Source organism: Oreochromis niloticus, linkage group LG22 (genome assembly GCF_001858045.2).
Source record: "Oreochromis niloticus isolate F11D_XX linkage group LG22, O_niloticus_UMD_NMBU, whole genome shotgun sequence".
NCBI classification, from domain to species: Eukaryota; Metazoa; Chordata; class Actinopteri; order Cichliformes; family Cichlidae; genus Oreochromis; species Oreochromis niloticus.
In genome coordinates, this window is record NC_031985.2 from 10,852,739 (window position 1) to 10,868,460 (window position 15,722).

At 42.9% G+C, this 15,722-nt stretch overlaps 1 long non-coding RNA gene across 1 annotated transcript; it reads left to right on the forward strand.

The window, feature by feature from the left end:
* Positions 1-3,031: 3,031 nt before the first annotated feature.
* On the forward strand, positions 3,032-9,821 carry LOC109196507 (uncharacterized). Its single transcript, XR_002057953.2, has 5 exons — positions 3,032-3,189; positions 3,580-3,690; positions 5,577-8,855; positions 8,931-9,019; positions 9,096-9,821. It is a non-coding gene; the product is annotated as an uncharacterized LOC109196507 (long non-coding RNA).
* The last annotated feature ends 5,901 nt before the right edge of the window (positions 9,822-15,722 follow it).

The following is a 15,722-nucleotide window of genomic DNA, read 5'->3' on the forward strand; positions in this document are numbered from 1 at the left end:
CCACGTCGGACGCGTCGGTGGTCAACGCGATCTCCGCCGACGGGAGCGGGTGTGCCAGCAGGGCGGCGTCAGCCAGCGCAGACTTGGCTGCGGAAAACGCATGGATGCGTTCCGGCAGCCAGTCAACCGGATCTTTGGCTGTTTTACCTTTTAAGGCAGCATAGAGTGGCTGCAGCAGGTGGGCAGCTCTGGGGAGAAAGCGGTTGTAAAAATTTATCATCCCCAAGAACTCCTGCAACGCTTTAACCGACGTGGGGCGTGGAAAAGCTGAAACGGCCTGGACTCTGTCGGGCAACGGAACCACACCTTCAGCGGAAATGCGGTGCCCGAGGAAATCCAGAACAGGCAACCCAAACTGGCACTTGGAAGGGTTGATGATCAGGCCGTGCGCTGCCAAACGCTGGAAAACCTGGCGCAGATGGGACTCGTGCTGGCTCGCTGAGCAGCTGGCCACCAATATATCGTCCAGATAAACAAAAACGAACGGCAGCCCACGCAAAACTGAGTCCATCAGCCGCTGAAAGGTCTGGGCGGCACCTTTCAGGCCAAACGGCATGCGCAAAAACTCGAACAAGCCGAAGGGGTAATGACAGCGGTCTTAGGGACGTCTTCGGCGCGCACGGGAACCTGGTGAAACCCCCGCACCAAGTCAATTTTAGAGAAAATCGACGTTCCGGCGAGGTTGGCAGAAAAATCCTGAATGTGGGGGATGGGGTAACGGTCATTCTCCGTGGCATTATTTAAACGGCGGAAATCTCCGCACGGCCGCCACCGACCGTCTGACTTGGGCACCATGTGAAGCGGAGAGGCCCATGCACTGTTCGAACGCTGTACAATGCCAAGGCGCTCCATGGCTGCAAACTCTTCCCGAGCGACGGACAGTTTCGCGGGGTCGAGGCGGCGCGCGCGCGCGAACACCGGGGCCCGACCGTGGGAATATAATGCTCAACCTCATGCTTCGTTACCGCGCCAGAGAAATCAGGGACAGACAGCGATGGAAACTCTGAAAGCAAACGCTGAAAAGCATCCCCGGAGGTCACTACATTAGCCCGAATTAGGGGTTCGGCGGCCCGTGTAAAACATGGCAGCGAAGAAAACGAAAGAGCATCAATTAAACATCTGTTAGCAACATCGACAAGCAGTCCGTGAGCGCACAGAAAATCGGCACCTAAAATAGGTACAGAGCTAGCGGCAACAACAAAGTTCCACTGGAAATCCCGGCCATGAAAACAAACAGTCACCAACCTTTCCCCAAACGTTTTGATGGGAGAGCCATTAGCTGCCATGAGCTGCGGCCCACAGTTCGCTGCCAGTCCGTCGGCAGCGGTAGGGGGAAGGAGGCTCTTCTGGGAGCCGGAGTCCACGAGAAAACGTCTCCCGGAGCGCGAGTCCTCTATGAAGAGCAGCCTCTCTGTATTGCCAGCGGTCGCGGCTGCTACGGCGCGCTGGCGGGTCCATTTCCCTGGGCCGTGAAAGCGCAAGGCGGCAGGCAGCGACGCGCTCTGTCGCCAAATCGCTGATGGTAGAAACAGATGTTCTTGCCGCCGTGCCGGCGTGTAGCAATCCCTGCCGTCAGCAAGGGGGCGGATGCTCCGGGGGAGGCAGGTGGTGGCGTGGAAGGCGTCGCCGGCGAGTCCGTAGCCACGGCGTGAACGTTGAAAGTGCGGCTAGCCAGGAGAATGCGATCCGCTTCTTCAGCCAGGGAGCGATAATCCTTCGCAGGCAGAAGCGGGGAGTTTGCGAGGACGGCTCTCACGGCGGCCGGTAGCTGGCGAAGGAAGAGGTGGGCGAAGAGGAATCCCCCGTCATCCGGCCCGAGCAACGACAGCATGTTCTCCATGAGCTCGAGCGCGGTACCGCCACCCAAGCCTGACAGGTTGAGGAGCTTTTCGGCTCGTTCAGCGTCGGAGAGGGCATAGCGCCGAAGAAGCAGCTCTTTAAGGGCGGCGTATTTCCCTTGGGCGGGTGGGTCCCGGAGGAGCGGCATCGCGCGGCGGGTGGCCAGCGGGTCGAGTGAGGCCACCACATGGTGATACTTCGTGTCGTCAGCCGAGATGCCGCGAAGGGCGAACTGAGCCTCCACGTGCACGAACCATGACGGGGGGTCATGGAGCCAAAAGTCCGGCAGTTTCAGCGCCACAGCGAACGTAGCTGCAACAGGAGGCGGAGGTCCGGCGGCCGCCGATGCCTCCAAAGCGGAGTCTGCGTTATCTGCGGCCCGTTGCATGCTCGAGTCAGGGGTCACCAATGTGGAGGTAAGCATCACGACACAGAGCTCTCAGTTCACACTCCTTCTTTATTTGTCTCCAACATCAACTGCACATATCGCGCCACAAAACAGAAGAACACACTTCCTCAACACTGGGTGTGAGTGGAGCCCTCTAGTGGTCCACCACAAGAGAAACTGTAATTGACAAAAACATTTGACATTCTTGTAGCTGCACAAAGCTGCACTGTGTTAGGAATATATTAGATATTTAGCAAATGCTAAGCAAGACAGAAACATGTTTTCAAAAACAGCCATAAAATGTACTCTTATTGTTAAACATACAGTAACTACTCTCCTGTTCCACTTTATATATTTTCAGCTGAAATGAAATTAATTAGCATGATGATTAATGATGAGATCACAGGTAACAAAAATGATGAGAACAAACAGTGATTGTAGAGAGTTAGTTAGGACTGACCAACAGCTTTGTTTTGTCTTTTTTTCTGTTTTTATAGAAACATTTCCCATTTTCCATAAAAGATGGAAATTATTGATATGTTAATAATAGAATTTGTCATGCATGTAGCTAAGCAAATGTTTGAAATGAGTTTTCAAACATTTGTGTTGAACAGGTTTGGGGTTTTTTTTAACTGCTGTTTGAGAAGCTTCTCTGGCGGTAATATTTGTTCTGCTCTAGTATCTCTTTGATTTTGTCTTGAAATAGATGAGCTGCGCTGTAGATAGACCCTCCTCCCCATCCTTTAAAGTCATCAGGAAGTTTTTTTTTAACAGAGCTGTGAAAGGTGTTGTGCTTCATTTTTCTTTGAAAAGCCTGAGGTGAGGGTCGCAGAGGTGAATCTTGATGCAGAATTTTCAGTAAATATTGAAGGAATTGATTAAAATAATAAGACACAGTTGGACTAACTCTGAAGTCAGCTGAAGCCTCAGCATGATGAGCCGTCCACAGAAATACATAGAAGGTAAGAAAAGTAATGTGGTGGTAAATCAACAGGGAGGAGAAAAACTTTTTACACATTTTTGTGAACAACGCTGTCATAGAACGTAACGTGTACTGAAATGAAACGGTACTCTTTTAATTGAATTATCTTAACCTTTTACTTAGAATTTTAAAAAATAAATATATTAAAAAGGTCATTTGAAGAAGTCAGCCTTATTGTTATGTAATATGCACTTTGTCATGTTTGACGTTGGTCTAATCCAGCTGTGATTCTTACCTGTTTTAATGTTTTCTTTCATTTTAAACAAGACAAACACATATCTTTACATCTGTCCTCAGATGCACTTGAGTTAGAACTATTTATTAAATGTTTATGTACTTGTGTGTTCACTTTCTGTCTCCTCTAAATCAGGTGAAGCTCTTGATTCTCAACACGCAAAATCAAACAATGCGTTAAAGCTCAGAGTGGCCGTGCTGGTTGTCTGTGTTCTCCTGGTATCGGCTCTCGTGGTAACTTATCTCTGTGAGTTTATAGTTTTATTCATGTAGCTTTAATTAAATAAGTGTCTGATCTACCGTAAATTAATTAGCAATCAAAATGTTTATTATAAAATTGTGAAGAAAAACTTAACTTATGACTTTTTAATTCATCTGCATCATATGAAATCCTTTCATTTTAAAATTCAGGCTTCAGGACAAATTTGTCCAGCATTTTAATTAAAAGAGAAATAATTAGTAACAGAAAATCAGCTGTTAACAAAGGCCAGTGAGCTATACTATCACCTGCTTTGCTATGACAATCAGCATCAAATCCTTGGTTCTAGCACTCTACTGTTGCTCTAAGTCAAAATTTGATTTATTAAGGTTAATAAAAGCTGTGACCAAATTCATTAATTGGATGGATAGCACAACCACTCATGAATGTGTTTTTAGCACATGATTTTTGCCGTAATTAATATTATTTTATTGTCATTTATTATGTTATTTTATTTGTAAGCTAAGTTAAAACTCATAATTAAACAGTGACTCAAACATTCTTATTCATGAATCTCACGCAACACACCCGCAGCCGTCAGTGGAAGAAGAATGCCTGGCTAGCGTCTTATTTTTAACATTAACTTTATTAAATTTTAATATTAGCATATATACAAATTATATTCAATTAAAAAATCAAATATTTAAAAGCTTCATTTACCTATACAGTTTTATTATAAAAACTTTAGAAGTGGTTGCAATACGCATTCAGGGCAATAGCCAATGATTTTAGGATTAAAAAAGTTACTTTGTTCTCTGGTTATATGCACATATTCTTTACCTGCATGCTACCAAAGCCTGCTCATATGTGAAAAAAATCAAGACTACAGGTGTACTGAAACAAGAGGTTCTGGTAACAAAAATCTTCTCATTGGTTTTAGACTCTGGAAAATCATATTCAGATACAGATGAACAGGTGATGGAGAAACAGGTTTACCTTTTAGGTGACATGAATGAGTTGAAGGGAAGTTATGAACTGTTTCTGAGAGACAAATAACACCAGGATCCTTTTCTAAGTGGCTGACAGCTGGTAACTGTGCAGGGGCGAGTCTAGGAAAGCTTTGCCAGGGGGCCCAGGTAGGGCATTAACAGGGAAAGGGGGGCTCAAAGAAATACTTTTCTTTCTTATTCTCATTTAAAATGTCTCGTTTTTAATAAATAATTTCCTGAATCTTACAACCAAAGTTTTCATCTGATGTAAAATGTATAGAAATCATACATATACCAACAAGACAGTGTACATCACTGTCACAGCAGCGTTTGTTTTCATTCAAAGGCCGATTTTTTGTCCCAGTCCAGCCCTCATACCGACCCAGTACTGGTAATTTTTCTTATGCAGATGAGGCATTATTTCTGTACCATTATTTAATTCCAGAGGTTTTTAAGTTATTTTTTTTTGCACTTGTTGACTTGTAAAAGCCTATATGACATATTTTATTTCATAATTCATTAACCGCACAGAGAAGGCATCGTTTAAATATGTTAAATATGTTTCTTTAAGCAAGTTCTTCATGACTGAGCTAAGTGTCCTCTTTTTTGGAAATCAATATACGGTCACCCTAATTCACACTCATTCAGAAAATAACAAAAAAATCAATATCTGGAAGTAAAAAAGTGCTGATGACTTGAATATGTCAAACTATACTGTTCCAGATTAACAGATTAGAAGATTCGCAGCAAAGATTATCACCTTTAGAAGCAATAACTTCTCATTATTATTAGTCGTATTAGTATATTAGCAGTAGTAGAAGCAGTAGTCTGACGATCAATCTCACTCTGCTCACTAATCTCTCACCACAGTACCACAAGCTGAAGTGTGGAGTTTGACTGGGCCATTGCAACATGTTGATTATTTTCCTTTTCCTTGTTTTGCAGATTTGCTGCTGTGCCTGGGATCATTGTTCTCTCTGCGTTACATTTGACTCTTGAATACTTTAGTATACAGAGAAGTTCATGGTTTAAGGTGCCCAGGTCTTATGGCTGGAAAACAACTTCAAATCACTAACATCCACTACTGGAATGACAGCTGGTATGAGGTCTTTGTGCTGATATGCTGTGTTGGTTTTTCACAAAGCTGGGCACTGTGTATTATGGTCAAATATCTGCCTAATCTAGAGAAATGCATGAGTTCTCCACCACTGACAGCCACTTATAAGTCTGCACCACACAGCTGTCTACCATACAAGGGGAGGAGAAGTGTTGCACACTTAAATAAAACCTTTGTGGCTTAATGTGTCAGCCTTTGGTGTACAATCTGCAAATATACAGACACAGTCCATCGTCACAGTGGACTGAAATATTTCAAACTCAACAAATACATCTTACAGTAGAATAAATGAAATCAAGATTAAAAGATGATTACAAACATAATGAGGATTACCATACATAATACTGTATTACACGTTTTGTAACCAGTCTCTTAACTCTTGCTAGGCCCACTACATTACAATGAGTGGCCCACTGTGTTTAGCCCTTGTAGACTGCTCATTTCAGGGCATACTCCCTCTTGTGGTAGAACGGAGGAATAACCATTCTTCCAGTACTACATTTCACTGGAGACTGGGGCACACATTATTTTGTGACAATTAAAGAAAACAATATTTTAACAATCTGAAAACTGTAATGAAATAAAGGGGATGACTTATTTACATACATGAAACACTCCTTGCCCTTATAGATGGACCTGACCATTTCACACCAAACCTGCCATTGCACACTCCGGGCTCATCTTTACAAACGACTTTTTTTTGGTTGCATGCATCATGCAACAGTGCAGTTTCCTACACAGTTACCGTTACCCAATCCACATTTATAATAACACTAAAAGATGACAAAATGAGAACAGCAGACATTTCAATAAAGACCATTTTAAGGAATTGAACATGATTTATTGAAGTACTGAGTTTGAGCAATAAACTATTCAGATGGAGCTGCATAGCAGAGTAGAGTCTAACAGTGGCAGGAAGTAGGCAAGGGCCCTTTGGAGTCTAGATGCTGGTGGTGGCAGAGATGAAGCAGGTTAATACTTGGATGAGGAACTTATTTTGGCCAGGATAACTTGGAGATGAGATGAAGGCAGGCTTACGGTGGGTAATAAAATCAGAGTGGATCAGAGTGAAGATGACAGAATTAAGTTACAACATGGGAAAGTGGAAGTGATGTAAAGAATAGACTAACAGCACAAAAGCACCCAGGAACGCAGGCAGATGAGTGAATACAGAGCTTCCTTACTGAATGTATGTATAAGCATCATCACTAATGCAAACTGAGCTAAGTAAAAATAAAGAGTAGATGGCAGCAATGCACATCTGCAATAGCCTGTTGTAGAATAACCAGCCTGTCCAGCACAGAGGATAAAACGCAGAGCAGGTTAATGTGGGAAACGTGTGTTGGCATGAATCTCCTCGACAAGTTTAAGTAATCAGATAACCTTTATAGGTGAAATCAGATTACACAAGTAATCAGATTACCCCTTATGGTGTACTCAAATTATATTTTATCATCACTGGAGGAACTTTGATCTATTCTTCTCTGCAGAGTTCTTTTAATTCAGCCACATTAGCAAAGTGCCAAAGCAACTTACATGTTATTTTATTTTTGAGACATTCAGATGTTGACTTACGCTTTGGATAACTTCCCTGCTACATCACTGTGCTGTATTGTTTTATTTTTTCTTATGTTTTGCTTTCTGTTAATGTTGGTGAATAAAAGCCTGGTTAGTCTGCACCTCATCTCCGCCTCGAGCCTCCTATTTTAATCCAGCAGATGGTCTTGATTCAGTTATTAAAGCTCCATCTAGAGGACAGAGGCAGCAGCTACAGTTTATACATTAATGGGGTTGTTTTTCAGGAGCTGGGCTCAGGCCCTTAGTTCTAGTGAAAGGAACTCTTAACGCTTCAGCATACCAAGATAGTTTGTACAATTTAATGCTCTTTGTGGGAAGAGTTTGTGGCTGGCCCCTTCCTGCTCCAACATGACTGCGCACCAGTGCACAAAGCAAGGTCCATATAGACATTTATAAGTGAGTTTGGTGTGGAAGAACTTGACTGTCTGCACAGAGTCTTGACCTGAACTCAATAAAACACCTTTCAGATGAAAATGGGATGTCACTCAAGTTCATTGTTGTCATAAGCAGACAACAATGTAATGGTAAAAAGAAAACTTTGGAGAGCAGTTGTGACTACATGACTACAGGATGCAGTGTGAGTGAGATTGACAGCTGGTAGTGAAAGAGGAGAGACAAGACTTCAAAATACTCTGTCTCTCTTATTGATATACAGAAATTAATTAAGCTATTTGGTGATTAGATTCAGATGGGCCATGACAGTAAAATCGAATCCCAGTGGTGATAAGAATTAGGGAAGTACTTCCCACAGTCTAGACGCTAGTGATGGAGATGAAGATGGAGGTTTGGATGGAGCCTGAGTAACATGAGAGAGGAGGAGGTGGGTTGCAGGGAGGCGTCTGCAAGGGAGAATGACAGATGAGCAGTGAGATTTGAAGCATGCCAAGTGGAGGCTGATTGGCCTGAAGAAGGCAGGCAGAAAGATGACTGGACTAGACCTGTGATGTGAGCTTGACCGCATGGGAAAGTGAAGGTGATGCAAAGCATCCAAAACATCCAGGAAGCAGATCGATGTGTGACTACAGATCTTCCTTACTGAACTTACGTATAAGCTTCATTTTATCTGGTAGGACAGTGAAATTGCCATGTCACATTAATGACCCGTCTACAAATTGAACAATTTCAGAGTTCCTCAATGCAAAATTGAGAAGATTTTCAATATCTTATCTACAGTACATAAATCAAAAGATTCAGACAATCTTGAGCAAACTCTGTCCACAAGTGGCAAACCTGAAAATCCATGCATGTGTAGCCGGAGGGGCTACTCGTTTTTCCTTTCTCTTTCGCCCCCACTTGCGTTACTGCTTTCCCTCTCTTTCTCTCTCTCTCTCCTGTGCTTGCTCCCGCTGCGCGTTTACGTCAACTAGGAGCCCACCTGTATATTGATTACAAGGCGGCGTTTACCTGTATAAAGGGAAGCCGGGTTTTCTCGTTGGATTATTTCCTCCCGAGCTTCTGGTGCGATACAGCGGTAGACGCTGGCTTGTTGGTTAAATTACTGAGGCGATCAGGTCGTGTGATTGCTGCAGGTAGGTCCCCCCTTCGATTTCTGATTTCTCCCTAACGTCGGCAATTAGTAGTTATATTTCTGCGGCCCGCTACAGCGCGGCTGTTTTTCTTTCCTTTGCTCCAGCCGTGGTGAGGAGACGCGTGAGTGCATCCGCCGTGCAGTACAGCGCCTCCAAGTTCTGGGGTAAGCAGCTTATTTTATAGCTGCTAGTTTTGTAAATTAAAGAAGATTAAGGTTAGTTTTGCCTTTTTATTTGTAGGGTTTGACTGCTGCCGTGTCCTCTCGGGGACCAACCGCCTGCTCTGCTGCTGTCTTGTCTTGTTGACTTTGTTATATTACAGTTAATCTGCGGCGGCCCAGTTTTCCCTTGTAGCTTGCTTTCCCACGCCCTTTTGGACTATTGTTCGCTCCAGCTTTCGTGGCTGGCCGGGGCGATTCTCGGCCGTATATTGGCCCGGTTATACGAACTGGTACTGCCTTTCCCCTTTCTCCCAGCTGTGGGAAGTTGTGTGAGACCGAGCAGACCAAGGACAATCGGACCCAGCACCAGCTGTGGGCTGGTTCGCCGAGCGAAAGTATTTTTAATCAGTGCTCTGTGGTGTATAACTGGTTGTGTTGTATCACCGACTTTTGTTTTCTTTTAATTGGTTCTTTCTTTTGTTTCGTAGGTTGAGAGCCTGTTTATGTCCCATGTTTTTATCCTTTTTAATGTGTTTATCTCGTGCTTTTATTTCAGCGAACTGAGGATTTACCAGCGGCCGTGGGACCTCAGGTGGTGGGTCGTTTTCCACACTTCTTTTGTTGTACAGCACCAGGTGAATAGACTATAGTAGGTTTTTTTGTGTGGTTCTTTTGGTCCACCGCTGCTGGTAAGTCCCAGTTGTATTTATTTTTATTGTAATTTGGGACACCGTTTTAGATATTCAGTGCGCTGTTGTTTTGTTTTTCATTTTACATTAATAAATAAAATTGTGTTTATATTTGAGTTGGCCTCAGTGTGCATCCCTGAACCTGTGCGAGCGTGGTTTTAGTTATATTTTATTTTTATAGTTGATATTTCCTGGGGGCTAGAATTTTCCCCCCAGGTGGCGTTGTCATTTTTATTATTTCTTTTAGAACCCCGCCGACCACTTGGTCACACATGGACTCAGGAACCCTTCCAGAAATCACTGTATGCAAAAACCGCTAACTGTGCTATCCGCAAATGCAGGTCAAAGCTCTGTCGTGTAGAGATGATGCCATATGGCACCATAATCCAGAAACACCACCATCTTCTTTGGGTCAAAGCCATTTAAAGTTGACTGAGGCAAAGTGGAAAACTGTTCTATAATCAGACAAATTGAAATCTAAAGTTATTTTTGGAAAACATGAACCCCACATCCTTTGGACTAAAGAGGAGAGCGACCATCCAGCTTGTCTTGACTGTGTACATCTGGAAAGCCACCAACAATGCTGAAAGGTAGATACAGGTCATTGTTCATAAACACTGATACAGTTTGAAAAGTTAAGAAAAAGCTAAGTCATGCTCCATAGATGGTGAACAGTTTTAGTAGGTGAGCTGCTCTACCTCCTGAGCCACAGCCACCTACTACTGGGAAGGTTGGTGAGCTGATCCCTGTCTACAAGCCAAATATATTTGGGCAAGATACTTATTCCAGTGTATCCATGTGAGTGTTAGACAGCACTTACATAGAAACAGTATGGGGGGGAAAAAAAAGCCTGTGCCTCCCCTAGACCTGAAAATCACCATTGGTTCTCACCAGCCTTCCAAATAGTAGGTGAGCTGCTCTACCTCCTGAGCCACAGCCACCCCAAGAAAAGCAACTAGCTCTTGCAGCAGCAGGTGAGGTAATGATGAACAGGGATCCATTTCTTGTGGCCAAAGGAGGGATCCACACTGGGAAAACAAGGAGAGATGATATTAGTACTCAGGGAAGCAAGGTACACAAGGAGCAGCTAAAGCATGCCTGATAAGTTGAATGAACTTGTCAGTTCAGCAACGCCAAAGGACCTGAAAGCCCACAGAAGATAACTAAAGTGGATGATGACAGAATTATTTGCATGAGTAAGAAAAACACTCTCATAACATCTAACAAAATCAAGTACACATTCAGGGAATCAGGCTCATCATTGTTCATTTACTGTGGGTGTATACGCTGCTGTTCAGAGAAGGGACATTAAATGACATCTTTATTAAAATACATTAGTTTAGCAACATAGTTGTGTTTATTATTTCAATGGCTTCAACTCTTTCAATATAATTGACAAGAGGTCATGATCACAGTCTGTAGAAAAGAAAAGTTTGCTCTCTTCTTTTTATGTTAGACTGAGGCCAGACTGGACACTACATTGACCCACTATTACTTTCTCCCCTAAGAAGTGGTATTAAACTGTTTAACGTGCTGTTTTTGACATAATGTCATAGAAGAAGAAATTGTCTGCCTCTTTGTGAATTAAAGCACAATTGCATAATACTGCCACAAGATGGTGCCCCCTTCCTTTTTGTTGTGTTAAGCTGGAGCATAAGGTTGTACTACTAAAAGAGATGAATGGGTTAGCAAGCTATGTTGCTAATGTTCCTTTGCACTCTCCGCTAGTCGGGAACATTCCCATAACATTGGCAAATGCAGAGGTGGCAAAAGACCAGGCATTCATAAGTAGCAGTACAGATACCTGTGTAAAATTGGCTCAGCTGGTGGTTTGAGGCATGATATACATCGGGGCACACAGTTAGTGGGTGTTCTCCATCACCACCTAGTGGGCATAAGAGGTGTTCACTCTGCTGACCCACAGCACACCCAAGCTGCAAGTCAAGTGGACCACAGCACAGAATGACCACAGCGCATCTGGTAGTGCAGGGGCCCTCTCATCGCTGTTTACAGCTTTAATTTTTTTCATTTTACTTTTTTTAAAATCCCCTCTCACCCTGCAGGCGGTCTTTTATCCTTCAAGCTCAGGTCTTCTACCAGAGGCCTGGGAGAGACTCCTTGGACTGTGCTCTTCTGGACAGAGAAACACAGTTCAAGCTCTTCTCTCAGCCCTTGGTACTTCTTGAGCTCTTGTGCTCCTTTTACCTGATGTTGCTATCACTTGGTATAGCTACATCTATCACTGTAGTCGTGTTCTTTGTCCGGTTGGTTAGTCACCATCGGTTTGTCCATCTGTCTGGAAGTCATTCTCAACAACCCTAGGGGGTGTGCCTAAGGGTGAGTTTAAAAAATCAATTTTCCGATTAAAATCAATTTTAGCTTAAATAACGTGATATTGATTGATTAAATCCTGAATCGATTTTTAAATATAAATGTATTTTGCCAGAAACCCTAGAATCTCAGGTTAAAGCTCACAAAACCATTTCAACAACCACCAAACAGCTAAAACAGCAAATGAGAGCAAGTAAACAGATTCTCCACAAAGATGTGAACACAGACACAAACACATCCCTCCGTTCACCCGACGACACGTACATATACATGCTGTTGGGTGTTGGAAACCGTCATCTCACAGATTCTGAAGCTGCAGGTTTCGTCAGTCTCCAACCAGAATTCACTGAACCAGCAGCAAAAGAGGATGAAAACTACACTTCTTACTTTGGCTGTTTTGTGATTTTATTGTTTTCGCCACAATAAAATGACACTTCCTGTACAGCCCTCTCTCTCTCTCTCTCTCAGTGTACTTCAAGAGCAGTTTCCCATCTCAAATCTCTGTTTTCTGCATTATTCACTTGCTTATTGCACACCAGTCTTTGTTTACAGCGCTGTAGGCTGCTGTTTTGTTTTGTTTTTTTCCAAAATTGACCTCTGACAAGAAAGCCTAATTTCTGCTGTTCAGTATGAAGAAAACTTTTACAAACTATGCCAAATTGCAAAACACTTAGCTGGGTCTCCAACAAAACATCTGTAAATTTGCTCTCAGCAGCATCAGGTAATGTTCATATGTTGTTTCATGATTTTCTTCGGTTTTTTAACAACTGCTGAATATTTTTAAGTAATATTTTATCTGCTATAAAAAGCCAGGCCAGGGAAATCTCCTTCATGTTTTTCTGTTTTCTCCTCAGTTACTTTGACACAAAGGCTTCTGCTGTGATGCTCACACCTCTGATGAAGTCTCACAAGTGTCAGCTTTGTTTTTATATAAAAATATGGATATGTACTATATTTCTGACTGTCTGATTAAAAATTGAATCAGAATCAAATCAGTTAAAGAAATCAAAATCCAATGTGACTCCAATGTGAAAAGATACAAACAAAAATTTATTCCGCTGCTTGTAAACTGGCCTTTAAAGCAAACATATTCACAGTTTTACTTTACCAAGTCAACACGAATGCAATAAAATAGATTTTAATTTGATTATGCCAGCTAAACATAAGCTTTATCACTTCCACTTTCCCACACTGTCAAGCTGTTTGTGTCATCACTGGTCTAGTCCAATCACCTTCTCCCGGCCTTTTCCAGGCCAATCAGCATTCATGCCACATACTTTATATCTCACTGCGCATCTGTCTTTCTCCTTTGCAGATGCTTTTGTGCGACCCAGCTCCTCCCCATCTCCACCTCTCATCTCTCAAGCCACCTTCATCATCACCATCAGCGTCTAGGCTCGGGTCCTGCTGTAATCCCTTTCACAGCTGGGGTTCCGTTCTGCTGAGACGGGCAAACCGCCAAACATTTATCTATATTTTGTTCATCAATAAATCATGTTTATTCTTTCGAATGATCCGTCCTTACTGAAATGTTTGTATAGTGTTAAACAAGCAAGAGTGAAACATGTTTTAAAAAATATTTGGTAGTTTATTCTAAAAAACTAAAATTACAAATCTGTGCAGCAAAATAAAACTTGACTCATGCAAGAGAAAATCTTTAGCATGTTATAATCAGAATCAGAATCAGAATCAGAAGACTTTATGTATCCCCAAGGGGCAATTAACAAACAACCGAGCAGCATACGTTGAAGATAAGGACAATAAGAACAGGCAATAGGAGTGAAATAATAAATACACAGAATATACAGTATATATAGTTTTAAAATTACACAGTTTTAAAATTAAAGTGACTGAAGGTGAATAAATAACTGCAAGTGACTAAAAGTGAATAAAGTGTCAGTAGTGTAGGAAGCGTGTAGTTTATGTTTATGGGTGTGGGAAATGTTCTTATCGGCTGGAGTTAAAAAGCAGAGTGGCTTTGGGGACAAAGGTGGCTCTACTCCTCTCAGTCCTGCAGGAAATGCAGCGGAGGCTTCGCCCAGAGGGGGTGAAGAATGTGAGAGGAGTCATTGATGATTTTGGCTGCCTGTCTAAGGGCCTGTTGGCTGAAAACCTGTGCCAGAGTTCTGACAGGCAGGCCAATGATTTTTAGAACACACTGATGCAGTGTGCTGCAGTCTGTTCCTGTTCTGAAGGCTGAGGGAGTGGAACCAGCAGGTGATGGAGAAGGTCATGATGCTTTCCAGGTAGGCATAGTAGAAAGTCATCATGATGGGTGTGCTGACTCCAAAGGAGTTGAGTTTCCTAAGGAGGAATAGTCGTTGGTGGCACCTCCTGAGAATCTCCTCTGTGTTGGCAGAGAATTTCAGGAGGTTGTCAAAGATGGTTCCCAGGTATTTATACTCCTCAACTACCTCCACTGGCTTCCCGTAGATGGTGGTGGTGACTGAAGCAGCCAGATCCCTCTTAGGGATGCAACGATACCAATTTTTTCAAACCGATCCGATACCGATACTTGGATCTGAGTACTTGCCGATACCGAGTACAAAAACCGATACTTCTACCACACACAAGTTAAACTTAACCAGTAGTAAAGAAACGACCCCACACAACTCTTTAACACAAACGAAACGTTTACTGAACGTAAGGGCAGAGACAAATACTGTACAACACATCCCTTTTTTAAACTCAAATGATATTCCAATTCCTTAACCAAATGAAATACACTGTATAAATGACATAATTCCCTTTCAAATTATATTAAACAACCCAACTTATGTTATCACCTTTTGGTAAGTGACTCACTAATATACACTCCAAAACACGTTATATAAATCCACTAAACATACAATATTCACACATGGGCCCCACACACACTCACATTCACACTTGTTGCAGGCCTGTTTGTTGCTCACGCCGGACGATGGAGAAAAATCCTCTTCTCCCCAGTAAGAGCACAAAAGTCTGACTTACAGTTCAGCTGATCGGTAGGTCGCCGTTCACCAGTCCCACACTAAATCCACTCCCTGCGGACCCGATGCTGTCTCTGCTACAGCGCGTTAGCGAGTCACTGTCCAGCTCTCCGACAGTCCATAGCGGCTGCCTCCGAGGCGCAGCCAAGCAGTCCGGGCTAGCCTGTAGCCTCGGCGGTCGTAGCTGGAAACACAGCACGGTGGTGCGACCATTGAAACAAAAAGTCACTTCACCCACACTCTGTTGTGAAGCTCTCACACGGTCAGCTTTCTAGCCACACACTCTTTTGTGCTGGTTAACCTCAGTAAAACTAGCCGAGTCTCTCACTTTGGTTCAGCTAACCTCGTGCATCTCCCCATGCAAGGTCCCGTTTTATGCTACCTTCACAGGCCTCCAGAAAATTAGAACTCTGAAAAATATTTTAACTCCCTTCAGAGTTACATACCATAAAATAATACTTTTACGATTAACGTAACAGTTTGATTGCTCTAATTACCTGTATTTACCTTGCGACATATTACAGGGCAAATTATATTCAGGGTAGAGTTACATCACATAACATCAACTGTGAACACCTTATGTTACCGTGGCGTTTAAGTCCATGGGAATTATGAGTATCGGTTCATGGTATCGGTTAACTTTTACGAGTACGAGTACGCACACATTTTACAGTATCGGCACCGATACCCGATACCAGTATCGGTATCGGTGCA